At 41.6% G+C, this 27,551-nt stretch overlaps 1 long non-coding RNA gene across 1 annotated transcript in view; it reads left to right on the forward strand.

The window, feature by feature from the left end:
- LOC131483115 (uncharacterized) overlaps positions 1 to 25,333 on the forward strand; it is an 86,557-nt gene extending 61,224 nt beyond the window's left edge. Inside the window, exons 2-4 of the long non-coding RNA XR_009247528.1 lie at positions 11,116 to 11,185; positions 11,799 to 11,917; positions 25,230 to 25,333. This is a non-coding gene — a long non-coding RNA (uncharacterized LOC131483115). The remainder of the gene's footprint in view (positions 1 to 11,115; positions 11,186 to 11,798; positions 11,918 to 25,229) is intronic.
- The last annotated feature ends 2,218 nt before the right edge of the window (positions 25,334 to 27,551 follow it).

Genomic DNA, 27,551 nt, shown 5'->3' on the forward strand with positions numbered 1-27,551 from the left:
AGAGTCAAGAAAAGAGTGTGTCGTGTACAATATCTGTGTTGGGATATGCTTTAAAAGACTCAGAAAAAGCTACATATATTCTGACATATCACATATCTTTACATATTATTAACATCTTAAAAAGCTGGACATAAAATGAAATGTGTAAAATCCAACATTATGTCATGAGGAACAGAAAGAAAAAGCAGACATTTAAAACTTTCTTATGTGCTTTACCAAAATTCTTTAAAAAAAAAAATAAGCTTGAATGTGGCTTGCAGCCATAGGTGTAAAATAGATTATAAATTAATTTGGAAGCAGGTGTTTCCATGGTTGTGTGGAAAACAGTGCCAACTGAACGTTTCCATAGCATTGAAAGAGCAGATTACAGTTATGCTTGCAAGAAAGAGAAAAAAGATCATAATCCTGGAACATATTCCTCAGTTTCTGAAACAAAACCTGGAGTCATGAATGCTGCAGCTGGAAGAGTTTTGTAGGAGTTTTGATCTTGGTGGGCGAATTCAGCGTTAACATCTTTAACTCAGACACAGAGCTTGCAATAAAACCCATATCCAGGAGGTATTTTCTATTCCCAACTGTGAAGTTTCTGTTCTTTCTTTTTCCCTTTTAAAAGAAACAAACAAAGACCAAAATTACTGGATTTGTTAAACTTCAATTTGTCATTTCTTGGAGCGAGTAAAATTGTAAAACAGAAATTCTCAAGCCAGCCTTTTATATAGTTATGATATTATTATTCTTTGTACTTGTCGGCTCACAATCCCATTTCGTTAGTGTTTTGTGTTCAAGAATGATGTCTCTACCTCCACGGGCAATACTTCCCTCTGAGAAGAATTGTGTTCTCATTTCATCATAGACTTCACCTATCCGTTTTCAAGCGTTTAATTTTAGCACCTCCCCGCACCCTCCCTCCCCCTTTTTTCATTTTAAGACAAGTAAAAAAAATCTAACACAAAACTAATTTGTCATTTTACTTCCTGGTCTTATCTGAATAACAATAAAAGTGTCTTCTTCTAGTGTGGTAGACCTTGGGCATATTGTGGAATACATGTAGACAAATTAAAAAGAGTTATCAGACCCTTGTAATGGCCATCTCCTGGACAGTTCAAGGAATTATCATATAGTTGACTTAATAATCAAACACACATATACCATTAGCATAAAGCACATACTTGAATCCATGCATATAAGTATAAAAGAAGGAAAGCAGTAAGAGCAAAAAGTTAAAGTTGATTTTTTGTCACTTTTAGTAATAACTTTTGTGTGTGCTTATATTTTTGACTTGAAAGTCATAAGCAAAAAAAAAAAAGTCGTGTATCCAACAATTATTTTCCTCCATCCTTCTCAAATTGAGTAATCATGTGTTGAATTTCCAGGTTTGTTAAATACAGTTGTCATATGACATTATTTCCATAGACTAAAAGCAGCTGAATAATAACATGATTTGGTTCAACCTAATCAACTCATCTCCTGTCACCAATCCTGTACTTTGCTTTGTTGGTTTCAGCTAAAAGTATTTGAACTCATTCCCCTGCAGACTTCCATTGGAGGGGCTCTGCTCACCCCCACTCACCTGCTGTCTTTCCCTATTTGCTCTTCAAATGGTCCGTGTTCTCTGTTTTCATATCCTTTCCATCTGGGTCTCTTCCTGTGTGTTTTCTTTTGTATCTTTCTTCCCTGAAACCAAGCCATTTCAGGGTTGCCATTCCAGGTTTTATCACAATCTCCAGCTCCAGAATTCTTAATGCAATTTACATTTATCGGGACTCTGTCTTAGTGGATCATGCACATAGCAACACTGGCTGACTGTGTACAGCACATGATGAAAATAGAAGTTACAAGGAGAATGATAAAGTTCCAGGGCTGATTGTGGGAAGTTTATAATCTAGTGGTTGAAATAAATGTTCCTGTTATGAAACTGATTCACCAAAATTCATGAGACAATATTTCAAATAGGCAGGGCAAGCTAGGATTGTAAGAATTAGGAGAGCAAGAAGTTCATGCAATCAATATGGTGACATTGATCTTGGTTGACCTTGTGAATGATGTTCAGTTGACATTTGACTGGTAACTGGACATCCCAAACTAGTTGCTTCATTGTTGTCTGTTACATCATAGATTCTGTACTGAACTTCCTCTCTGAGTCAGGGGCTCTGACGGAGGGCAGAATCCTTTTGGGTAAAGCGAGTGGAGTGTGGGTTTGGAGTAGAATGAGAGAAAGAACAGAAGAAAAAAAACGGAAAAAAGAGGGGTATTCCCCATGAATGTTCCCCGTGAATGTTACCCCACGTGTGTAAACTTTTGCAGAAGTCAGTGAGCAGACACAGCTTCCTTCTTGGGTTCATGTGAAGGGGAGTGCAGAGCAGAAACTCAAGGAAGCCAGGCCTGTGCTTGGGCAGGAATCCCAGACATTGCCTTTCAGAATCCTCCAGATCCAGGGGTCATCTCTATGAAGGAGGTGCTCAGTTCCAACTGTACATGTGAATCTCATTTTGGAGTTCTGTCCAGGCCCTATTGAATCAAGGGGCAATAGGGGATCAAGAGTGTGGCCGGGACCAACCTCTATCATTGCAGTCATTTGGAGGGTGGGCTAGTAGATGAAAGATCTCTCTCATAAATAAATAACAAACCCAACCATAGTGGGACATTCATAGAAGTCTTCCTTCCAGGGTCTTTGGAGACCCCTGCTGTCAGAATGGGCCTTGTGTGGTTGGGCTGAACAGGCACAAGCCCAAGCCCTCGCCCTCAAATCAATGACATGGCAGAGCAAGAAAGAGCTTCTGACAGGATCTTTAGTGAACACCTTTCTCTGCGGCCTTCAGAGAAGAATGACTTAGGGTCGTGGGATGAGGCAAAGCTATGGTGTGAGGGGAGCTGCTCCAAGTGGACCAGTGTTGCATGAGGCATTTTGCCAGGCCCTTTCTTTAATCAAAACTTTATTGCAGGGCCCTGCGTGATGGCCTAGTGACTAAATCCTCGCTTTGCATCCAGTGGAATCCCGCATGGGTACTGATTCGTGTTCTGGCTGCTCCACTTCCCATCCAGCTCTCTGCTTGTGGCCTGGGAGAGCAGTAGAGGATGGCCCAAAGCCTTGGGACCTTGCACCCATGTGGGAGAGCTGGAGGAATCTCCTGGCTCCTGGCTTCGGATCGGCTCAGCTCTGGCCATTGATGCCACCTTGGGAGTGAACCAGAGGATGAAAGATCTTTCTCTCTGTCTCTCCCTCTCTCTGTATATCTGCCTTTCCAATAATAACAATAAATCTTTTTTTAAAACCCTTTATTGCAATATGAAAGAACACCTGCACAAATTTATCATATGCAGCTCAATGATATGCTGATAACTGTACAACTGGAAGTGTCACCACTGCCAAGACAATAAACATATTGATTACTGAACAGAATTGTCTAACCTTATATCATTATCAGTGTTCTGATAAGAACACTTAGCATGAGATCTATCATTTCAGCAGAATTTCAGTATGTATATAATAGGGCATTGTTAGCTGTGGGCACTATGCTTCCTGGTAGGCCTCCAGAACTTACTTATCTCCTCTAACTGAAATTTTATGCCCTTTGACTATTCATTTTCCAATTCCCACTTTTCACCAGTCCTGACACTCATTCTTTGTGAACAAAATGGAGAAAATTGCATTCACCAGGATTCACATAGATGGTGAATAATTTGCTCAGGTAAGTTCTTGGAGGTACAGATGAGATTTCAGGGTGTGAATGGAAATTAATTCTGTGCTAGACTAGCAAAGAATGTGTTCATGTCTCAGAAGAAAGGAGAGACATGTACTGGTGGGTCTACCTGGATTAAGGAAGGTTATTCATTTGAGAGTGCAGTTTGTCTTTATGACTCTGTATTTATGATCAAAGTACTAAATTCAAGAAGTGCTTGAGCACACGTGGATTTTTGTGGTAGCCAATGAATAGGCTTAGCAAAGAACAGATGAGATGGTATAGGGTTACATAGAAGACTGAGAAACTTGGACATCATTTGGGGTATTCTTCAGTCTTATACTGTAAAGAACTGACAGCCAAGTTTAGCCATGCCTGGGTGATGGAAGTGTGTGTGTGCGTCTGGCTGGGTGAAAGCAGCCATGTCTTCTAGGAATCATCCTGGCCCTAGGACTGTATGTTCCCAAAATAGCACTTCATCTACTATTTTATAATCACAATCCTTCTAATTTTTTCTTCTAGACCAACACAAACACTTCAACCCACTTAACTGTCACTCTTCCCTCGAAGGTTCCCTTATCTTTCTGCTCCCACAGGAAGTCAGTACTAAAGGGCCACAATTCTCAAATAATTCCCATCTTGTCCCCATCAAATGAGTCTAATATGATTAAAAGAAAAAGGAAAAGTCTAGTCCCTTATGCCTGAAATACTCATTCCTGCCTTCACATCATTGTTTACCTTAGCCTTGTACTTAAAAGCCTTCCTTCCACCCAAATGTTGTCAGTTCTGCAAGGCACACCTGTTCTTCAACTTTCCTCTGATGCTTCTGGTCTTTGCTGATCTCCTTGCTGATATTTATCTTGTCTAACTCCATTGCATCCTCTGTGTGATTGAAACATGTTTTATACCTTTGACACCTCTGTGGTGTCTAGCACAATGCTAGGCACATAGTAAGTGTTTTATTTAAGTGTTTTATTTTATTGTCAGATAGCTGCCAGGCTTCACAGAGCATCTTGTGTTAGATTATTGAATAATGAAGACTATGGGAGTGCTAGGAACCTCATAAAAGTTTCAGTAGGATGCAGGCTATGATGGATGTGAAATGGCAAAGAGCTGTTGTGGGGTAGGTGTACCTCCAGGGGCCAGGCATACCAGGAGAACACTTATTACAATTATCACCTACTGAGATTTCAACTGATTTTCTTTTGTGCAAATATTTCTGTAAGGCTTCTTAACAGGCTCAACATCCGGACTTCACATTCATCCAGAATTCAGTGATGAATTATTATTAGCAGAAGAGACACAAGAACAAAATATAAGTAGAGAATCCATAGCCATGGGTCCTAGTAAGACTGGAAACATGGAAGTAAGCCAGAGTCTCTTTACTCACTGAAAGAGCTCATACCTTTCTTAGAGTCTTGTGTTATTAATAATAATAATAAAAAAACTTTGTCAGCTACTTGGATGTGGAGAACATTCCAAGACCAACAGAAATGGTTTCAAGGAGCCAAGTCTTCAGTGTTTGCATAATTGCTAAACACTGTACTTCTCAACTTTCACAAGACAAACCTATCTTCAAAATTTATTTATGAGATGAATAATCAGACTTGAAAATTTGATTCTGACATTTCCTGTCCCCATTGTGGACCTCAGAAGAGTTGTCTTAATCACGTTTTCAGTAGTGTCCAAGAACGACATTCTTCTGACCCTTTTAAAGCAGAAATCATGGAAATTTTTGAGCATAAGTGATCGCCTCAGTTTGGTAACCATTTCCTCTGGGGCATGCTGTTGTGCCTCTTTGACTCGTGGAATAGGTCCTGTGGAAATGGAGAATCACTTCCTGCTCCCAGTTTATCCCCTGTACCATCCACCCCATGGAAGGTCGACTTCATTAAAAGCCTTTATGCAATAGAGACCAAGGGATTCTTTTTCATCCTGTAAATGTTATCTTGCTCAGGGAGTCCCATACAGAAGGGTCGGGTTAGGCAGGAATGAACTGACTCATTGATGTATCTCCCAGGAACTCTCTGCATTGCTTTAGAAGGATGAAATGGAGCAGTTGAGCGACTGTCCAAATTCCGAGGTGGAGCAATGGCTTAAGAACAACAGACACAGTTTGGGCTTGCATAAAATAGAGGGTTTTCTAGGGGATCAGAAAAAACCTGTTTTGCACAGGTGTTGCTCTAATTGTGATCCAGAGCTATGGAGAATTTCACAGTGTGCTGTGGTTCCTGCCTTGAGACCACAGCTGTTCCAGTTCAAGCTCTTCCCCACCCTGTGTGGTGGTCTTACATCATTATATAGGTCCATAATAGGATGCACAAAGAAAAAGCAAACAGGACATCAGGGCTCATGCCTGGTTGAAGTGAGTGGCGGTAGCTTTGCTCTTGTAGTCAGGTTTCGATCTGTTTAATAGGCCTTTGGAGAGGCAAATGCACATACTGAAAACTTCTAATATGTAGGAACACTTGTTTTAGTGTTAACAAAAGATGATTGTACAAGCTTTGAAGTTAGAATTGGAAGGCAAAAATAAAGAAAAAAAAAGTCACCAACAACCAGGTCTTTAGGATACAGATTGCTGTTGATGAGAAGTTTTGATATTGTCACTCTTTTTAATATTTTGGGATTTATTTATTTGTTTGGAAAGCAGGGTTACAGAGAGAGAAAGAGTGAGAGCGAGAGAGAGAAAGAGAAAGAGAGAAAGAGATCTTCCATTTGCTTCTTCGTGTTTCCAAATGACCATAAGAGCCAGGGCCAGGCCAGGCCAAAGCCAGGGACCATGTAGGTGTCTCCCATGTAGGTGCAGGGGCACAAGCACCTGGGTTACCTTGCGACCATTAGCAGGGAGGTGGATAAGAAATGGAACTTGACACACCTAGGGGCAGCGAGCATTGCAAGCAGTAGTCAAATTGCCTACCACCAGCTTGTCCTCAACATCATTGCTATTAAAATGATGGTTTGATCTAGAATACTATTGTCTTTAATATACAAAATATTATCTATTATGTTGAGTTCTTGGGACAAGAAGATAAAGTCTTGGACCTGGTATGATAACCTAGTGACTTAATCATCGCCTTACATGCACCAGCATCCCATATGTGTGCCGGTTTGTGACTCAGGTGCTCCACTTCCCATCCAGCTCACTGCTTGTGGCCTGGGAAGGCAGTAGAGGATGGCTGAAAGCCTTGGATCCCTGCACCTGTGTGGGAGACCTGGAGGAATCTCCTGACTCCTGTCTTCAGATCAGCTCAGCTCCTGCCGTTGTGGCTACCTGGGGAGTGAGCTAGCGATTGAAAGATCTCGGTCTCTCTTTCTCTCTGTTTATCTGCCTTTCCAACAAAACAAAAATCTTTTTAAAATTTTTAAAAATATGAAGTCTTCATTTTTCATCATTAATTGATTGTACTTGGGTCATTTGGTGGCTTGCTTTTGCAAAGGAGAGTGTGGGTTTCCATGGAGATTGTAATTCTGCCCAGCATCAGCAGAATGCTTTGAAATATGGCATCCAGTAGATATGACCATTTTTTAAGGTTGTACTTCCTGGGACGAATTTGTGAAATGAACCCTTAAAAATACCAATCATGGTATTTCTGACTTTGTAATAAAAACAAATAAATCTTAAAAAAATATCAATCATGAAGAATTTCTGCTGGGTTACCCCAAAATCCTTTCTGAATAGTTAGTGTGATAGTTTTTAATTTGAAGAACCCTGTCCCTTTATTCTGGTGGACTATTTCCTTCCCTCACTTCTGTATGTTGAATGCTGTTACCTCCTAAGTTTTACTTAATTCTTTAACACTTGGATTACTCTTACTTTCCCATGTAAATATATTGCAGTACCTTTTCCTTTCTGTTGCCATAGAACTGAATATTTTATTGACAGAAGTTTTAAAAATTATAATCTAGACTTACTAATTCAAAGATGATTCTCCTCTTCTTATTTCATACATATTTGTTTCTTATGCATCCTTTTTTATCTGACATTCTTTCTTATTAATCTTACTACCACACTCCTCAATCTAAACTATGCTTTGCAATCATTTGTAGAGTTGGAACACAGTACATTCCTATCAATTCTGTGTCTAGAGTATGGCTAGATTGTTCATTCATGTTGTTTGTGAATTAAAAAAAAAGATATTTAATTGTGAAGATTGAGAGAGAGAGAGAGAAAAAGAGAGAGAAAGAGAGAGAGAGAGAGAGAGAGAGAGAGAGAGAGAGAAATCCCCAATGGCTGATATGGCTAGGTTTGAACCAGATGAAGCCAGGAGCCAGGCATTTCATCTGGGTCTCCCACATTGGGTGCAGGGGCCCAGGCACTTGGGTCATCTCCTGCTGCTTTTCCCTAGGTTCCCGAGTCCATACTCCGAATCAGCATTAAGCTTGTTGTCAGTTACACCTTCTTGGGGGCAATGACCTGATTAATAGAAATTTCCAATTACCAGAAAAAAAAAAGCTAGCCAGTCACGTAGTATTTCTCCTGTTGCCTTTATCACAAATGATGAAGAACATATTTCTGCTAAAGAGAAGCAAGGCAGATTGCAGTGCGTAAGGAAGCATGTCATGGAACCATGATCACACCTAATCCAGTGTTTCTAACAATGGCACAATTGACTTTTCAGCTGAGCCACTCTTCCCTGGAGAAGGTGAGGGAGGCTGCCCTGTGCACCGCAGGAAGCTAAGGAGCAGCATCCTGGACTCTCTTGATGTATGCAGCACCCCATACCCTGCAAGTTGTGATAATGAGTGTTTCCAGACCTCGCCCAATGTCTCCTCATTGAAAGCCACGGCTCGATTCAAACAGCTTTCAGACTAGTAATAGTAATTAAACTTAAAAGTGTTAGGATGTTGTGACTCATGGTGAGAACTTTTTACAAAGCAAATGTGTCATAATTTGTTTATTTAAATGAATGTTTCCACCCAAGTAATCAACTTGGAAAACTACACTCTTATTCCAATAACATTGCTATTGCTCAAAACAGTTTTGAAATTGTGTTTAGAGCGTGAGTATGAGTTTTGAATATTGCCCAGAATAATAAATCATCCTTTAGTGGGGGGCAAGGGAAGTTAGTACTTAAAAGACTCTAGACGATAATTAGAGCCAAATATTGGGGCAAGGTGTTTTGGTAGAGACGAACTCCAGAGTTCTTTTTGGTAACTCTGATAGCATGATCTTTCTTACAAGGCCCAAATACTGTCTTTGAAGCTGCTTGTAAGTGAAGAGTTTAAACAAATAATATTCTGATTTGTGATAACTTTGTAGAATTTCTTCCAAGTTCTTTTCCTCCTATGCATAATACTGTATAATTGTTGGTTATTTTTGTTTTCCAATGGATTTTGTTTCCTAAGTATCATATATCATGCATGTCCTAAGCTTTTTCTTGGATGAGCAAGTTCTAGTATCAGAGAAAAGTGGGAAGACTTGCTAAGGAGAGTTAATTTTGAAAAGGGGGGGGTGGAAGAGATGCATATGCTGACAAAATCTGGAAAAACAATGCAAATAGAGGCAATAATTTGGCCAACGCTTTGGATGTGGGAGGGAGTTGAGTTAGTCATCAGAAATGGTGAGCAGGTGCACTAACGAGAGTGGAGAGTCTGGGATTGGACTTCTCAGTTCTAGTTACACATAGGCATCCATTAAAAAGTTAAACAACAACAACAACAAAAACAAAGACAGCTGCTTGAGTCCCATACTGAACTCTGAATTCCCAGGTGAGGCCTTGACAGTCTTCACAAATCATCTTAATGCCAAGGCTTTTTTTCTTTTTAAAGATTTGTTTATTTTTGTTGGAAAGGTAGACTTAAAGAAAGAAGGAGAGACAAAGAGAAAGATCTTTTTTGCTCTGATTCACTTCACATGGCCGGAGCTGAGCCAATCTGAAGCCAGGAGCCAGGACTTAGGAATTTCTTCCAGGTCTCCCATGTAGGTGCAGGATCCCAAGGTTCTGGGCCATTCTCCTCTGCTTTCCCAGGCCATAAGCAGGGAGCTGGGTGGGAACTGGAGTAGACGGAACTCGAACCAGTACCTGTAGGGAACCCTGGGACCTGCAAAAGGTGGATTAGCTAATTGAGTCATCGTGCCAGGCTAATGGATAGGAGTTTTTGAGACTCATTAAGATGTCAGCTTGGGTTGAGTGATAAAGAAGAAGGTGAAATCCCACATTGCCCCACAGCTCACAAAGAAATAGTGAGCCAGGTCAGGCAACTTAATCAGAAGGATGAGAACCTCATATAGTTCTGTGGATACTAAAATGATGGCACTGATTTAACATCAGAGAGTCCAAAAAGGGTTAAATGACTTGTTGCAAGTCCCTGTAGCTCACTAGGGATAAGTGAAGGCATAAGATCATATCTTTTTTTTAAGGATTTATTTTATTTTTATTGGTCAGTGAGATATACAGAGAGGAGGAGAGACAGAGAGTGAGCGCAATGGCCAGAGCTGCGTTGATCCAAAGCCAGGAGCCAGGAACCTCCTCCAGGTCTCCCATGCAGGTACAGGGTCCCAAGGCTTTGGGTCGTCCTCAACTGCTATCCCAGGCCACAAACAGGGAGCTGGATGGGAAGCGGAGCTACCAGGGTTAGAACCAGCGCCCATTTAGGATCCTGGTGCATTCAAGGCGAGGACTTTAGCTGCTGGGCCACTGCACCGGGCCCAAGATCATGTCTTCTGCTTTCAGTTCAGAGTTTGTGCCATGAAGACAGGTTGAGAGAAGAATTTGCGAATTGGTGGAAAGTAGAGGGCGGGGAAAGACTGATAAAATGAGAGAGAATAATGTAAAAGAATAATGTAAAAGAGTCTCTCAGGTGAGAAGGTGTTAAGGAGCATGAGGGGAGAGCCCTGGAGTCATATGCCCTCTGAGAGCCAGGGTGTCTCTCATCTAATCCTCCTCATGTCCCCAGCAGGGTAGTGGGGCACTTAACCAGAGTGTTCAAGAATTTGTGCAAATCACGCAGACAGGAGAGATTAGGACCTACACCCATGTCTGCTGGCTCCTGAGCTCGTGTTCTTGGTCCCTCCTCAGAGAGCAGTGCTTCACCGAGGGTGCTTTTGTTCCCCAAAGCTATTTGGCAAGTTCTGGGGATATTATTTTAGGTTGTAACTTGGGCTGAGAGAAGGCTACTTCTCTTGTCTCATGGATCAATCAGCAATGCTGTTCAACAGCCACAAAGACTCACCCTGTTTGAAAAGGTGAGAGCTCAGAGGTTGAGAAATGCTGAGCTGAAAAGCTGGTTGCGGCTCAGGAGGCTCGACATGGAGGGCAAGTTCATGGACAAGTCGATGAAAAGACTTCAAACGCTCATATTCTGGTTAGGTATTCAATTAATTCAGCAGTGTGTCATCTGCTTTTGTCTGAGAGTTAACAGGAGGCTGAGGCATTGTACTGTGTTGTAATCGAGTAACTTACTTTCTCGTGCTTTGACTGCCTGTCTACAAAAGCCCTTCTTCAAGACCCACATGGGCTTTCCACAAGAACAGCCTCTGCGCCAGTTTCCAACCACCTTTTAAGGTAAGGAGGCCTTATTCCACTCTGCCCTCCACCCCGTTTTTCTTTCTGTTTTCTCTTGGTTTATTACTATTATTATTTTCTTTTTTATGGCCCATTGAATTCTTGGCAGATCTATGAGACAGTTGCTCCAAGTTTCTCTTTTGGTCCTTTGTTTGAGGGAGGTGGATCCGTTGTTTACCAAGTAGAAAGTACCAAGCCCAGAGGCCACAGTGAGGCAGCCATTTTTAGTCACTTTCCACCTGGGCTGAATAGGAGCCAGAAGATAAGAGACAAAACATATCCCATTATCAGGCCCCTAAGCCATCCACTCCCCTGATTTCTCCCACGGATATTCCTGTCCCAATGCCAGTAAGCCCACATACTCTGTTTGTCATGGCATAGAGCCCAAATCCAGGTGTGACATTCCAAAGCATTCTTGTAGAGGAGTTTTCAGCTGGTATTTTGTTTACCTGAATTTTTGGCCCATTTCAATTCCCTGGGAGCCAAAAGCTTACAGAACTGTAACAGCTCTAGCTCTTCCCATACCTGTCTGCAAAATATGTTCGGATACAGACTTTACACAATGTGTCTGTGGCCTTTGGTGACCCGCTTCATTGCCTTTATCTCCCTTCAGGAAATTCCAAGAGGCTCTGGAAACATCTCCTATCTAGCTACTGCTTGTTGGAAATCTGGTGCCCTCACAAAGGGCCCTGAGATTCTTGGCAGGAAAAAAAGGACTCTGTAAAAATCAAGGTATGTTGTTCTTGGGATTACTTCCTATTTTTTAGTAAAAGACCCTTCTCGAATGTTCCTCTTAAGGCAAGCGCTGGAGGAAAATCATAATAAATATGCTCACCACAAATGAATATTACCACCCTATCCATCCTAGGAACTGATTTAAAAATAATCTAGATTTGAATTTGGTGTGTCTGGCTTTAGGATCACAATCCATTCCCCAAATTCCTACCCCTCGGCTTCTCTGGGTTCATTGTCATGATTCTCTTGCTCTGGGGCATGGTTGTGTGTGTTCTGCTAGCTCTGTGACTTTCTCATTTGCTCAGATTTGCAACTTTTGCTTGGTGGCAACATGGGCGCATACTACACATGGGTCCTTCTCAGTCTTCTTTTTGTATCTGTGAAGGCAGAGTCATGCTACCTGGCTTCTTTACTCTGTGCATAAATTAGGAAATAGTTACTCTGAATATAGTTGCTTTGCATCTTATTGAATACCATGCTTTCTGCTTAGTAGTTGCTGAGCAAATATGTGGTTGATTAATGAATAGGCATCACATACAAGTTTGTAATTCTAAATTACATTAAGATATGCCTTTTTTGTGAGATGATCTTGTACTTTAGTCTACTTTTAGAAGATACAGAAAAAATTAAAAAAAAATTGGCTCCATTTCTGTCCTGACTTGCTTCTGGCACTGGGCCACGGAACTATCAGAACACTCTCTTAGATTTTCCATAGGTAGTCGTGGGGGTGCTTTCAGAACACAGTGTTTCATCCTTGGTTTTAGTAGATAATGCTTATTACTCTTTATATGTACTTTCTGAAGAGAAAAATGATTGAATAGGAATTTCACCTAGATGTTTCTGATCTCAGAGTTTGAAGAGTTATGTAGAGAAGTAGGTACAAGATAGAGGGTCTTCCTAAGTCTGCTGCACAGTAGGATTCCTGGGGGCATTACAGCAGGGAGACCCCCTTCCTTGCTTTGCGACTCAGAGAGGGAAGTCATCCACAGTCTGTGACTGTCTCCTGACTCCTACACATGATATACACATAGGTATGTATATGTCACACACATACACACACACACCCCAGCACAGTGGCAGCTCATTGAATGGCTTATGCTAGTATTTGCCTTTACCTCTTGGTAATGTTCTTTTATTACACTGCTGTATAAGTTTGAATAACTTGAGTCTGGGTTTTGTTCCTTTGTTTATGTTATTCCGGGATAGGTTTCCTTTTATTTTTTTTTAACATTCCTATGACTAAAAGTTGAAGTGTTGGAATATCTTCTGCTCCTGATTATCTGTCCAGTTTTTTTTTTGTTTTGTTTTGGCTAAAATTCAAGGGACACTTGAGACTTAGGATTTTTAGTTTTGAGTTTTTTTTTTTTAAAGACTTTAAAGTTTTGGAAACACAATAAGCTGCATTTGGTATGTTCTATAACACCCTCGTCTGAGTTTGGATCGGCACCCATTTTGCCAATCACATTTTTGTAACAAAATATACGGTGTTTCCTCTAAGTAGATATGTGAAGAATCTAAATAGCATCATGGAAATTTAGGTGAGATTTTTGACACCAGATGAGTCCAGATCAAGTCAGACTTTCCCACTAACTGGATTTAAGAAGGATTTTTTTCAAGTTTTAAAAATTTGAATTATTGAAAAGGAATTAGTGGGTGAATATTTCATAATGCAAGCATTAAACAGCTATAGTCTGAAAAAAATATCATTTATAGAGAAGTGTCATTTTATTGAGAGTTTTCTGGAGGAAGTTAAGTGTCTTACCTTGAGGTACGTTTTCTCCCTCTGGGAACCCAGAGAACCCACAGCTTCTAGTCCCAGACAGGAAAATCAGCTCCATGAATGCTGCTGACTGTGGGTGTTCAGATGGCCTGAGTTCCACTAGAGGGCAGTTGACCCTTGTCTCTGTGGACTTATTGATTGCCAGACCTGCACTGCCACGACTGGCTCATTCTGTCGCTTACTACCACTCATTCCTGCCTGTCCCCCTTGACGTCACCCTCTGAGCCTCGCTGGTGCCCAGGCTTGTCTTTCCAGCCTACGTGGCTCTCTGGACTCCTTCGTAGCATCTCTGGTTGGGTGCGTTCTAGGTCATTTGATCATGGCATACTGAAGATTGGCAAGAGCTTCAATGCGTGTCATTCACTCCCAAGTTTTCTCTGTGGGCGCTCTGGGTTTAGCCGAAGTTGCCACTATGCACTTGCTCATGTAGGAATCTAGGCTTCCACCTTGACATGTCCTTTCCTTACCTCACTTCTCACCAGATCCTGTCTCCCTTACTTGAGAAATGTCCATCATGTTTGATTTTTAAAATCTTCACCTTTAGCTATTTCCTTCTTTTACTTGGATATCAGTTACCTGATCTTGTGTCCTATCTCTAGGCATACCTCCCTTCCTTCTTCCAAGTTTCTCTCTTAATATTGCCAACTCAAGCCTTCTTAAATAAGTTTTCTCAGTTTCTGTTTCTACACGTACATATTTTTATCCACCATGAAATACTGTTTTTTCTCTCTTATTTCTGTTTTTTTTGTTTTGTTTTGTTTTGTTTTGTAAGTATACGAAAGGCCATTGGGCTGTAAGTGAAGGTAGCAAGACCAATTTTCCAACAGGGTATAAAGATATCATATGTGCATTAGTCCTCATTTTACATGATTCCTAGATACATGTGAATTTCTGTGGCTGTAAGTTATTTCACCATTAGATTCGCAATAATAGTCTTCCAACAGTGAGGTTCCAGCTTAGGCTCTCCACCTAGTCATTTCCTGCGGGTATTTTCACCCTGTGGGTCAGGATGACCATGACAAGAGGAGTGTGTGTTCATGGGTAGCTGTGACATGCTGAAGGGTGCTGAACCAGAGACTCAGCTGACTGGAAGGTTTCTCTGGAAGGGAGCAGAAAGGAGAGCAGGTAGAGCTGTCACGCTTTTGATTAAAATGATTCTGTGTTTTGAATGTAAAACAAGAGTTGATTTTTTAAATGTTCATTAAAAAAGAAAGGAGGGAGTGAAAGTGGTAGATTTCAGTGATTTTTAAACTCCTCTTGCGTATCCTGATGAACTGCTCAAAAAAGTGTTTTCAAGTTTCATTAAAGAACTTACCCTCTGTAAATACCTCCTTGGTATCAGTTCTAGCACCAGAGATTTACCAGTGAATCAATATTTGGCTGAGGTACGTCACCAACAGACTCTCATACTAAAACTGGTTTTTCTGTTTCTCATAATTTGCTGTTATAATGTGGACTCTTCCTTCTCATGCCTCATTGCAGAGGTATAAAACTTACTTCTACCCTGGGAACACCTGGGAAGATTGTGGCAGCCAAGACAAAACAGGGGCCTGTGTTTCTTCATTTCTCTATTCAGTTATCTTGAATATTCCCAGCCATTGTCACAGGCTGAATAATTTTAATAGAAGGCCAGATCATAATCAACTAATTTCCGAAAAAAAAAAAAGAGAGAAGCAAATGAAAAAGAAAAGATCATTGAGTTGCATTATAACATATGTAAGTGCACTCAATTATTTTTATTACTGTTATTATTTTATTTTAATTGTTTTTATTTTTACTATCATTTTATTACCATTATTTCTTGATGCAGTGGAGGGAGACAGATAAGCCACTGGAGAGACAAGAGGCTACAGTCACTGTAGGAGATGAAGCAGCCAGCAAACACATCCTTGTGGGACTTCTAAGCAAAAGAAGAATAACATATTGAGCCTGACTTTGTTTGAGTTGCTATCATGCCCTTTTCTTTGTGTCCGATTCCAGGCTCTTTTCAAGGAAGCCTACTTGAGATACATATGCATGTGTGCACGCACACGCACACCAAGGCAAGTGAAAGGAGAAAAGGAACACTTTTTTCTTTTTTTTTTTTTCTGCCACTTGCTTTTCTACTTAATGAGACTCAGAATCCTTTCAAAATGAGTAGAAAGTCTCATTTAAAAATGCTGTCTCAGTGAATCTTAATACAGACACATTCTCATTTATTTGCCATTTCTTTAACAGAGTTTTTGCCCCTCCATTTTGTTTAACGACAAACCGTGCCTTATTGGACCTTGCATTTCTATGCGCGTGTTGACTTTTCTTCTCTGGTGGATTCTTCAAAGAGAAATTGTGGATCTGAGAGTTTGAGCATGTGCACAGTTTTATTTATTTGTTTTCATTTTATTTGTGAGGCCCAGAGAGAAACAGAGAGGCAGAAAGATCTTCCTTCCCATTGTTCTCTTCCTAAATGTCTGCAGCAGCCTGGTCCCGGAAAGGCCAACACCAGAATCCTGCAACTCAGTCTGAGTCTCCCACGTGGGTGGTGGGGACCCAAATTCAGAAACGAAGGAGCTGAGGCATAACCAAGGCACTCGCCTGTGGGATGTGCACATCCCCAATGGCAACCTCATTTGCCTTGCCAAATGCCTCTGTCACACTTTTGCCTTGAACATTTTGATAACTATTTTCAAATCAATTTACATTTTTTGACCATGCTTGTTTCCATTTGTCAAGACCTAAACATTTAAACAGTTACTAAAGTGGGACCAGCTTTGTGGTGCAGGGAGTAAAGCTATGATGCCTGTGCAAAGCCAGCATTCTCATATGGGTGCTGGTTTGATACCTGGCTGCTCCACTTCCAATCCAGCTCCTTGCTAATGCATGTGGAAAAGCAGTGGAAGCTGGCCTTGGGTCCTTGGGACTGTGCACCCCTGTAGGAGACCCTAAGGAAGCTCCTTGCTCCTGGCTTCAATTTGGCCGATCCCTGGCCATTACAGCCATTTAGGGGAGTGAACCAGCAGATGGAAGCTCTCTCCCTCTCTCTTTCTTTTACTCTCTCTGTCTTCTACTCTGCCTCTCAAATAAGTGAAATAAATCAACAAAAATGGTTTGTGTAGAATGTAATTAGATGAGTAGTTTATTTAAAAATAGTTACTCAAGTAAAAAGTCACCTGATGGTGAAAAAAATTTCATTATTATTTTTGTTTGTACTTTTCAAAATATGTTAAGTCATACTGTCAACAGAAGCTACTTTGAGCAGAAACTTTAAAAAAAATCTTATTTGTCTTTTTTTAAAAATTATTTGAGAGGTATATATAGAGAGAAGGAGGGAGGGAGGGAGAAGGCGTTCCCTCTTCCTTACTGATTTTCACAGTGCTCACAGTTGCTGGGGCTGGGAGGTTGAACTCAATTCCTGGTTTGCAGAAACTCGCTTACTTAGCTATCAGCATTTTCTGACTGGCTCTGTGCTAGCAGACAGCTGGAATTAGAAGGCAGAGCTGGGAATCAAGTCCAAGCACCCCGATATGGGACCCTAGGGCATTAGTGGCAAGGGTAAACAGCCCAATGAGTTTCAAAACTTTTTGTATGTTTGATGGATGTCTCTATCCAGTTATATAAACTCATTTTTTTTCTTTTGTATTTAGTAGAGCTCTTCATTCAATTGTTCAGTCCAATCAACAAGCATTTATTACTGAGCAACATCTTACAAGCATTGTGCCAGGTGTTGGGACTTTCAAATTAAACAATATTGAGTTCTTTCCCTCATACTGGTGAGAGGGTTTAGAGGGGAGGTAGACCTGAAAATAAATACAGCAAAAATATGACACAACACAAACTGTATACATAAGAATATTGAATTGTAGGGGAGTTGCTTTTCAGTCATCTTAGAGGAAGAAAGGCTAAAAATGACATGAAATTTTATTTCTCCAGTATCAAATATAGGGCATTGGATTGCTGCTGTTTTTGAGTGTCCTATTCTGTCCTTAAATGTGTCGCCTTACAAACTTAAGTTTGCCATTTCTACATCTGCCACTAATTCCGAAGGCTGGAGAAGGAAAAACAGCTTCTTTCAGGTACTTCAGCATTTCAGCCTGTTAGTGTTTAATTATAATGGTGCCCTCCCTCCCTCAACTAGATGGGAATGCTTTGACAATTTCTATGACCTCCTGCTGTGCACGCACAGACAGAGTCACCCAGGCACTGCAGAGCCAAGTGGCATTATGAGAAAGGACTAGACAGGATGTGACTTGGTTGTTACTTAGACAAGGAGGAGAGGCTCTCACTCATGAGGTCTCTATTTGCCAAATCTCCATTTGTCAGAGATGTGAGATCTCAATTTGCCAGTTGCATCTGGGACATGTTTTAGTACCCCAGCTCTGCACTTAATTAAGGAGAACTATAGAAACCTGAGTGAATTAGAAAGGCTAGTAACTGCCCTACTTCTGTTCGGGAAGAAGGCTGCTGTTTGGATGTCTTTATGGAGAACTATAAAACTCAACTTACTTGTACAGAAGTCACTGACAATTCTCCCCTTCAAACGGAAAGCAAATTATTAGATTAGATAGATAGAGACCAATAAGGAAAGCTTAGAACAGACAGGAAACGGTCAGCTTGGGCTCACATAAACCTTACTAGGTAGGACACAAAGATTAGTTACTCCTCACTAAGGATTTGAAGATTTCCCCCGCACACCACTCCTAAAACTGTCCTGCGCCTCAATTGTTGACATATGCCTTGTCAGAGTTATAAGCCAGTTTGGACTATCCTGAAATACGCCAAGTTCAGTAAAAATTATGCTTCAATACAATAAACTGCTAAATATGAAAATGAAAATAGATAACAGACAGCTGAATAGTACCCTATAGCCATTTTAAGGTGTATAGCAGCCGGTTGTGTATAAACTAAAATTGAAATGTCAATGAAGTAGTCACAGGCTGTGGTTAAGAACTTGTATTTTCTAACATATCGGTCACTCAATACCATGTCAATGAACTCCATAATGTTGTAAGCTGTTGTTGATGTTACGTAGTGGCTTGTCACTGGATGGGATGATATTCTGCCAGCTCTGCTTTCAGACCACAGATGGTCTTCCCAAGAAACTGATGAATTTATCTGGACAATAAGATGCTGGACTCTATGCATGGTACATGCTTGTAGTGAAGGATTCATGACTGGATTTGAACTGTAATACTGCAACAATGTGGAGGAATCCATCATGGGAGGAGGGCATTGGGAGGACTTGGGGGAATCCCAGAGCCTATGAAACTGTGTCATAAAATGAAATGAAATTAAAAAAAAAAAAAGAGAGCTGCTGTTTGGATGTCTTTATGGAGAACTATAGAACTCAACTTACTTGTACAGAAGTCACTGACAATTCTCCCCTTCATGTGGAAAGCAGGATGGGAGATTTGAATTTACCCAGAGTGAATTCCCCAGGGATTTAGGCTGGCAGGAGGGAAAGTGGTCATATATCTTTTAAAGCATAGTCTTAGTAAAATAGGTCAAAAACCAGATAAGGGCTGGGCAGAATGATTGGTCAAGCCAGCACAGAAACACACAAAATGCTGCCTGCCCAGCTCTGTTTTTGTGCTAAGTGAAGACCCTCAAGCTGGGGAAAGTGTGTTAGAAAAGTGACAAAACATGAAAAACGAGAGTGCAATAGCTTGTCAATTGTGAGTTGTACATCACAGGATCTCATTTTCTACCAAAATGTAAATATTGCAAGTAGGCTTTGGATTTCATTTAAAGACTGGGCTTATAAGCGGCACTGTGATTAGAAGAGATCTTGCCTTGAAGTGGTGCTTACAGAGTAGCACCTTGCTTTGTTGAGATTGTGGTTAGGATCAGAAGAAAAGCACTTAGAAAATGCGACTCTTCAATGCCACATGTATCTCCAAAGACCTCTTAATGGCACCACCAAGGAACCTCATACATGACTTGTCCAAAAAAAAGTAATAATAATAATTGATGCTGAAAATAAAGATAAACTGTGACCGCCATCTTGTGGCAGGATCCACCATTACCGAGTTGGATTGAGTGTGAAATGGTGGTAGTGGGGGGGAATGGTGGAGAAGGAGTTTAAAGTACCAGGCACGTATTTTTTTTCCCTCACTTGAGGATTCTGGCAGGGCCCATGGGGGAAAGAGAATGAATCAGATACACAGTGTGTCTTCTGGCAGGAGAGATTTTTTTTTTTTCCCCAAGCCTATAGAGGAGCTTTGCCTCAATTTGATTTAGGCTTCTCTAGGGTGGAGGATCTGGTGTAGTTCTGAGGGAGCATTTGTCATTCCTTATCTGTTTCTAGATCCTCTCACTTGGGAAGGTATTTTCTCACATTCCCCAGAGTTCAAAGAGCTTACTGAGCAACAGAAGCCCACTGTTTATTCTTCAACATGACTCTATTCTATACCACACCAGCGCACATTTGTTTTCACAACATTTAATTAGATTTTCCGGAAATGGAAAAGCCATTTGCTTTTTTTAAAAAATGGGTTTCTATCAGTCTGAAACCCAAAAATGCTTCCAATGGTTTAACACAAACCAGTCATACTGACTTAAAATAAAGGAGTGTGTTCAAAGCAGAAATAACACTGATAAAAAAGGCTTTTGAGATATCCTGGATAGCACCCAGCCTAACAGGATCACATTCTGGTGAAAGCAAATAAGAAATGTATAAGAGAGATGATATTTCCTTCTTGAAATATTTAAAACGTAATTTGCTTTTCACTTGGCACAACGACAACAACAACAACAACAAAGAAACCATGTGGCCATTTTCACTTTGCCAGGTATTCTTTACAGATGCCTGTCCGGTCATTCTTGCATGGTTTCAGGGCACTGACACAGCATTCATCTTTTGAAAGTTCTTCAACAGGTCCGAAACGGCTGTTGTTCATCCCAGAAATGGGGAAAGGTACGCCATGCAGCATTTTGGCTGAGTGTGATGTAGCATGTCCAGGAACATATCCTGCTGAAGACTGTCTTTCACTATATCCAGAAATTTGCATGACTCCACCATTCTCTGTTTCTAATTGCCAGGCAGAAATAGAATCAGGTCGACAATTTGGCAGCAGTCCCTTCATGGCACAAAGCAGGGCTGACTGCGTGCTCCAAGTAATAGTACACAAATTCATGCTTGATGTCTACAATAACCCTTCTGCCACACTGTGACCCCAAACTGAGCTCTTTGTTATTTGGGGACAAAGCTTTTTGTTATTGGGGTGAGGGTGATTCTATGCATTGAGGATGTTTGGCATTATCTCTGGGCTCCACTCACAAACTGCCAGTAATATGCCCCAGTTGTGAAAACCAAAAATGTCTTCATATTTTGACAAATACTCCACAGGTATCAAAAACCAGTCCTATTTGTGTCCCACTGTCCTAAAGTGTACATAGTTAATGTTGATGGCATGGGTTGAGTCAGCAGCAGCAAATTACGAACCACGGCATGGACACCATGGAGGTGCTCTTCTGGCCAACAGGAACTCCCTGCCCATGGTATCGTCTAAAAAGGCTGACTGTAAACATCTTAGCTGAAGTAATTTTATGGAAAGTTGGGAGCAGTAAGTCAAGGAAATGGTTCCTTGGGAGTCACTTGGGAGTCACATAGTCACTTTTTAAAAAAGCAGGTGTCCAAGAAATATTGCAGTGTAATGGGAAAAAGAAAATTGGATAGGAAATCAGGAGACTTGCACCCTAAGTCTGGCTTGGCTACGGACCAACTGTATCCCAGTGGGAGCTCTCTTCACTTGGCTGATAACAAGGGGACTGAATTAAGTGATCCATAAGGTTCTTTCTGTGCCTCAGTTGTAAATAAATTATAGATTTGTTTATCCAGAATAACTCTGCATTATCTATTTTTGCAGATGAGGACCAAGGCTGGTGAAGGAGTGCACTGGAAGACTCAGGAAAGTGGAGATTAGGAGTAGAGAAGATAAATCATGATATTTGAGAAAGGCCAGAGTGTAAGATGAATGTAACACAGTTTGTGCTAAACAGAGAACAGATTAGAAAATATGAGGAAATAAGACAGAAAAGTTATACAATTAAAATTGTATTTGGAAAAGAGAAAGAGAATGTGTGAGAGAAGTCTTCCATTTGGTGGTTCATTCCCCACTCGGGCCAGCCTGAAGTCAGAAGTCCTAAACTCCAGCCCATTCCTCCATGTGGATGGCAGGAGCACAGGTAGTTGCATCATCTTCTGCCATTTTCCCAGGTGCATTAGTTGGGAGCTGGATTGCAAGTAGAGTAGCCAGGACTCAAATCAGAACTTTGATTTGGGGTGCAGGTGTCACAAGCAGTAGCTCAACATGCTGTACTGCAATGCCGACTCCATACCATGTAATTCTAGTGCTTCTCTCTCTCTTGTTCTCTCTCTTTGTATGTGTGAAAGTAGGTTGTTGTTGCTGGTGCTAAATGGGCCACAGCTAACAGCTAGGCAGCTGCCCTGTAGCTCTTCAGGGAGAAACATTTACTCAGGACAAGCTTGCTTGCCAAATGTGAAAACCATGAATATAGGTTACTGACAGCAATGGTCTCTCTTGGCTGTGTGTGGAAGCTCTCGTAAGAGCATTCCACTGATTCAACTGCATGCTGTTATTTTGCAGATATATATATGTCAAAACAGCCCATAAATATTATGTCTTTTGGAAACCAATGTCATGATTCATTGACTAAAAAAGTAAAATAGCTCAAAACATTCTAATAGTCAATAGTACAACATCCAGGGTAGGATGTGTCTAGCTAGATTTTCAATGTTTGAAGAGATTTCAGCCATTTTGGTTTAATAAAAGAGAAAACTCTTTTTTGAAGCAGCCTTACCCTTACTTTCTAAACATGATGTGTATTTGAAAGGAAATTCAATCCATATGTTTTTGATTAATTTTACTTAAATCATCAAAATATTATTTCTTGAGTTGTTTGATGTCTAAGAAGTATTTAAGCTCTTTGAATAATTTTCAAAGTATACGTTATTTTTTTCCTCTCTAAAACAGGAAATCACCTCTTAAAGATTTTAAATGGGTTTGGACACAAATGAGATTCAGACTTGAAATCCTGACCCTGTAAGATTAGGGAAAGTTTGAAACTTGCCAAAATAGACTCTCCCATTCCTCCCTAAAAGTCAGTACCTTCTGATAGTATATTGTCAGCAGAAACGCTTGGACAGAGTCCAGCAGAGTGAAATGTGCTATTGTCGTTTCCATCCCAGGCACAGTGCAGAACCTTGGTAATCCTTGACTCTGCGTGCCGTCCCCTGTCAAATAGGGATAAAGTTCTTGAGCTCTTCCCAGAGGTCCCTTCATGGTGATGGTGCTGCCTCCCTTTCCCCTCTGACTTCTCTTACCTGTTGCCCGGCTGGCAACATTTACAGTTTCCTGCCTGTGTTCATTTAGTCTCTTCCCGCACCAGTCAGATGTGCATTTGTTGCCTTTTATTGATTTTTAAAAAATTCTAGTTGTTTTGAAAGATAGAGATATAGAAAGAAAAAGAAATCTCCCATCTTCTACATACTTCAGTCCCACCCACACCCTAGATGGCCTGCCACAGCTGGGAGTGGATCAGATTGAAGCCAGGAGCCAGGAACTCAAATCTGGATCTCCCGTGTGGATCACAGGGACTCAACCAGTTAAACCATCACCTGCTGTCTCCCAAGGTGTTGTCAATAGGAAATTGGTTTAGGGAGCAGAGTTAACACTCAAACCTAAGAACATGGATTTGAAATTGGAATGTGGGTGTACCCACCTTTTAAAATTTATTTTTATTTATTTAGATTTATTTATTTGTATTGGCAAGACAGATTTATGGAGAGAAGGAGAGACAGAGAGAAAGATATTTCTACTGGTTCATTCCCCAATTAGCCACAACTGCTAGAGCTGAGCAAATCTGAAGTCAGGAGCCAGGAGCTTCTTCCAGGTCTTCCACATGGATGCAGGGTCCCAAGGCTTTGGGATGGAATGCTGGAAGGGAAGTGGAGCAGCCGGGACATGAACCAGAGCCCATATGGGAATCCTTGCATTTGTAGGCCAAGTATTAGCCTCTTGAGCCAAGTGGCCTCTTGACTGCCGTGACAAATGTCTGCCCTCTGCTGTTGCCTTTTAATCCTTGCTGAAGTCATCACTAAATCTTCATGAAAGCCATCAGTCTCCTATCAGAACCTTCAGTGACTACCAAAGCCTTTGTATCTGCAGGTTCTCTGTACTCGCTCCTTCACTCATTCTACCTTTTCAAACACATCAGCCACTGATGGTGAATGGAGGGGGCTCCCTCTGAGCAGATTGGGTGCTCTATGGAGTGCAGTCTGTATGCACAGATCTGAGATGCGTTTCCTTCTCTTCTTCCTACTCATTCAGTGAGAGCCAGCCCAAGTCTCCTCCTGCCTTGGGATTAGTTCTGCCGTGGAGTTCTTACAGTGCTTGGTTCATCTCTGATCATTCAACTTTCTTGAAAAGTCTAGGGAAATTATAAATGGGCCAAAGCTCACCTTATTACTGAAGTCTGTAAACAATGGTGCTATGTAAAATTTGATTGGAGGAGGGCAGAGAAGAATGAACTATGCTGAGTTCCTGGCTCCAGAATATTGCCTACTGGGCAGGTCCACAGTGGCACTGGTAATGCTCAGACACCTGAGCCAAGGCAGGTGACGGGGGGCAGAGCAGCCCCCTTAGTTCTCTAACAGTCAGTGAATCTGTTTTTTGCCCTCCTTTCCCCACCCCCCTCCAAGAGTTATTTTCATTTATAAGACAAAGAGATTGATGGAAAGGGATTTTTCATCTCCTAGTTCACTTCCAATCTCTCTGCTACAACCAGGGCTGAAACCAGGAGGCTAGAATTCCAGCTGGAACTCAGATATGGGTGTCAGGAACCCAGGTCCTGAGACCTTGTTTGCTGTCTCCCAGGGTGTTCATGAGTGGGGAGCTGGATCAGAAGTAGAATGAGCTGGGATTTGGACCAGGTAGTTGGATACAGGTAGTCAAATTCCCAAACATCACACTGCTCTCACGTGGTGAGTGTGCTGTTGGAGAAGTGGCTTACACTTTGAAGTCAGACAACCCTGGATTTGAATCCCAGATCTCTAACATGCCGTTTGCCACTTATTTGTTTCGCCTAATTGAAGTGTTCTTTTCTCTGTCTGTCATGTAGGATTGTTACATAAGGTATCGATAACGTAAGTGAAGTACATAGCCCAAGTTAGATGCTCAGGAAATGAAATTATTATTGTCAGTCTCTGATAATTATTGTTTATAATGCTTTCTATTTTTCATCTCAAAGGCGTAGCTCAAATGAAGTCATCCCATCCTTGTCTTTTTCTTTTTTCTTCCAGAAAGCCCTGCTTCTAATTGTTCTCCTCTAGTAGTAACTGTGTTGCCTTCAGTCACTGGCTGTTGAACATGTTTTTCTTTTGCCTGTCCTGTCCTCTAGTGTCTTGAAGCTGCACCTCTTGAGTTGCTCTGCAGCAAGTGTGTCACTGCATCGGTCCTGCGGTTTATTCGGAAATCAAGTCTGTCTGGACCTTCTTTCATTCCACTAATGTTGATTGTGTGCTTACTCTGCCAGGCTCTGCGGATACACAAGCACATACAGGACTGAGCAGAGAGCTGAAGTGGAAGCATGTCATGGCTAGAATTATCCTATAGTCTAAATTGTCTATAGACTCTGAGACTCGGGAATTGTTGACGCAAGTGCATGTCTCTTGGTGACATTCCCTGGGAGTTAACAATGGCCTGTTCCCCCCCGTGTATAGTACCCCTGGATTTTGCCCACTAGAGTTCATACCCAGTTGAAGCTTAGTTCCCTGATTCTCTGAACACACAAGCAGCACTTAATTAATCAGATCTGCAAAGCCATGCAGTACAGAACAGGGAACTGGCAGGTTGAGGTATTTGTTTTGATTGGGGATTCCATGTGAAGAGGATGAAAATGAAGGCTGGCAGGGTGCGTAGAAGAGCCGGTCAGTTGGGGGGGTCAAAGTAGGGGGTAGAGAATATTTTTTTCTGTCAAGGGTCATGTGGCCTTTTTCTTTTTTTTTAAGAATTATTTATTTTTATTTGAAAGGCAGATTTACAGAAGAAAAATTCTTTCATCTACTGGTTCACTTTCTAAATGGCCACGCTGCTGGAGCCAAACCAATTTGAAGCCAGGAGCCAGGAGCCTGGGAACTCCTGCGGGTTTCCCATGTGCATCCAAGGTCCCAAGGCTTTTGGGCCGTCCTCCACTGCTTTCCCAGGCCACAGGCAGGGAACTGGATGGGAAGCGGAGCAGCTAGGATATGAACCAGTGCACATATGGGATCCTGGCACTTGCAGGCCAAGGATTAGCCACTGTACCAGCCCCAGTGTGAACATTTGTAACATCATCCATGGGCCATATAAAATTAGCAACTTGACAATCAGCCTACAGAAAGATTTGAGATTTGTTTAATCTTAGATCGCACTTGCAGTAGCCTTGGTGAGGCTAGACCAAATGAATTCCTGGACCTTCTATGGCCCACAGGCCTGCTATTCGCCACCCTGGCTTCTAAAGGAACCTCTAAGATAACCCCCAGTGATGCCCGCTTCCTGTTTGTCCACATTCAGTGTTGAATGGTTTACTTGTGTAACCAACAGGGCATTGTGGAGATGACTGACAAGGGTGACTGTCAAGGCCCGGTCATAGATAGAAGTGAGACTTCTACCCTTCTCATGGTTTACGGGGTTGGGGTGGTGGTGGTGGCTATGGCATTCAGGGAGATCTCCCAGAGCATTCTGGAATAAATGAGTTGTCATGTTGTGAAGTTATGCAAGAGGCCCAGTGGAGAGTTTCTTGTGGTGAAGAATTGAGGCCTCCTGTCCGCAATCAGTACTAATTAGCCAGGTCAGTGAGTGAGCTAGATGGGGAGTAGATGCTCCAGCCTCAGGGAAGGCTGCAGATGGTAGCAACCTCACCTGAGGCTTGTCTTCTCCCACCACGAGAGAGATCAAGAGGCAGAACCAGCAAGCTGTGCAGGTCTGAACTCCTGGCCCACAGACGCGTACAAGGTAATCCGTGTTTATTACTTTATGTTTCTTGGTTTTTGAATAGTTTGTTAAGCAGCAATAGGTACTCCAGACGTGGACCCAGCATGTGGTGCCAGGTTCCTGTATGAAACAGCAAAGCTGAAGAATGAACTGTTGGAAGGTGAGAGAGGCCGAAGGCAGGCAGTTGTTTCACATTTTTGCCCCAAGTCAGTATTGTTTACAATTTATAAAGGGTATGCCAGAGAGGGCTGTGTGGAGAGAGAAAATGAATTCAATATACAACTCCCAGAGTTCATGGAAGAAAGAAAAAGGCAAAAGGATGGATGTTAGTTTGGGACAGACTCCTGAATAAGACGGCATGGAAATGGAGCTAGCTTTCAACACTGTGTGGAGATTTGAAAATTGTTTTTTTTTCATTTGAGCAACCCTTGACTTCAAACAGTAGGACCTCAGTAGGTGAAGGAAGTCTCCAGATGCCGATCCGACTGTTTCCTACACAGGTCTCCAGCTAAAGCTACCAGAGGCTGTTCCAGGCTTGACAAAAGGTTTCACGTTGATATCAGCCAGGGGACTCTTTCCACAGTTGGCTCTAAGTCTGTAAAATTATGGATCACTTCTAATACCTCCAGGAAGGGTCTGAGGGACAGAGGGGGGTTTAGGTAAGAAGACCTTTATTAGAGCTTAAGAACAGCTTTTCCCTTCTTCTTTTTTTAAAAAAAGCAAATTGCTGCTTTTTGTTTCCTACATGGTTTTTATAATCATCAACTTTTTATGTGTTTTCAGTTGGGAGAAAGGCTGAGTTGCTCTGGAAAGGCGCAAGGCAGGAAATCAGTAGTGATTCATAGTATTTTTTTCACATGCCTCGCTGACTAGTTTTAATCAC

This window comes from Ochotona princeps, chromosome 23 (genome assembly GCF_030435755.1).
Source record: "Ochotona princeps isolate mOchPri1 chromosome 23, mOchPri1.hap1, whole genome shotgun sequence".
NCBI classification, from domain to species: Eukaryota; Metazoa; Chordata; class Mammalia; order Lagomorpha; family Ochotonidae; genus Ochotona; species Ochotona princeps.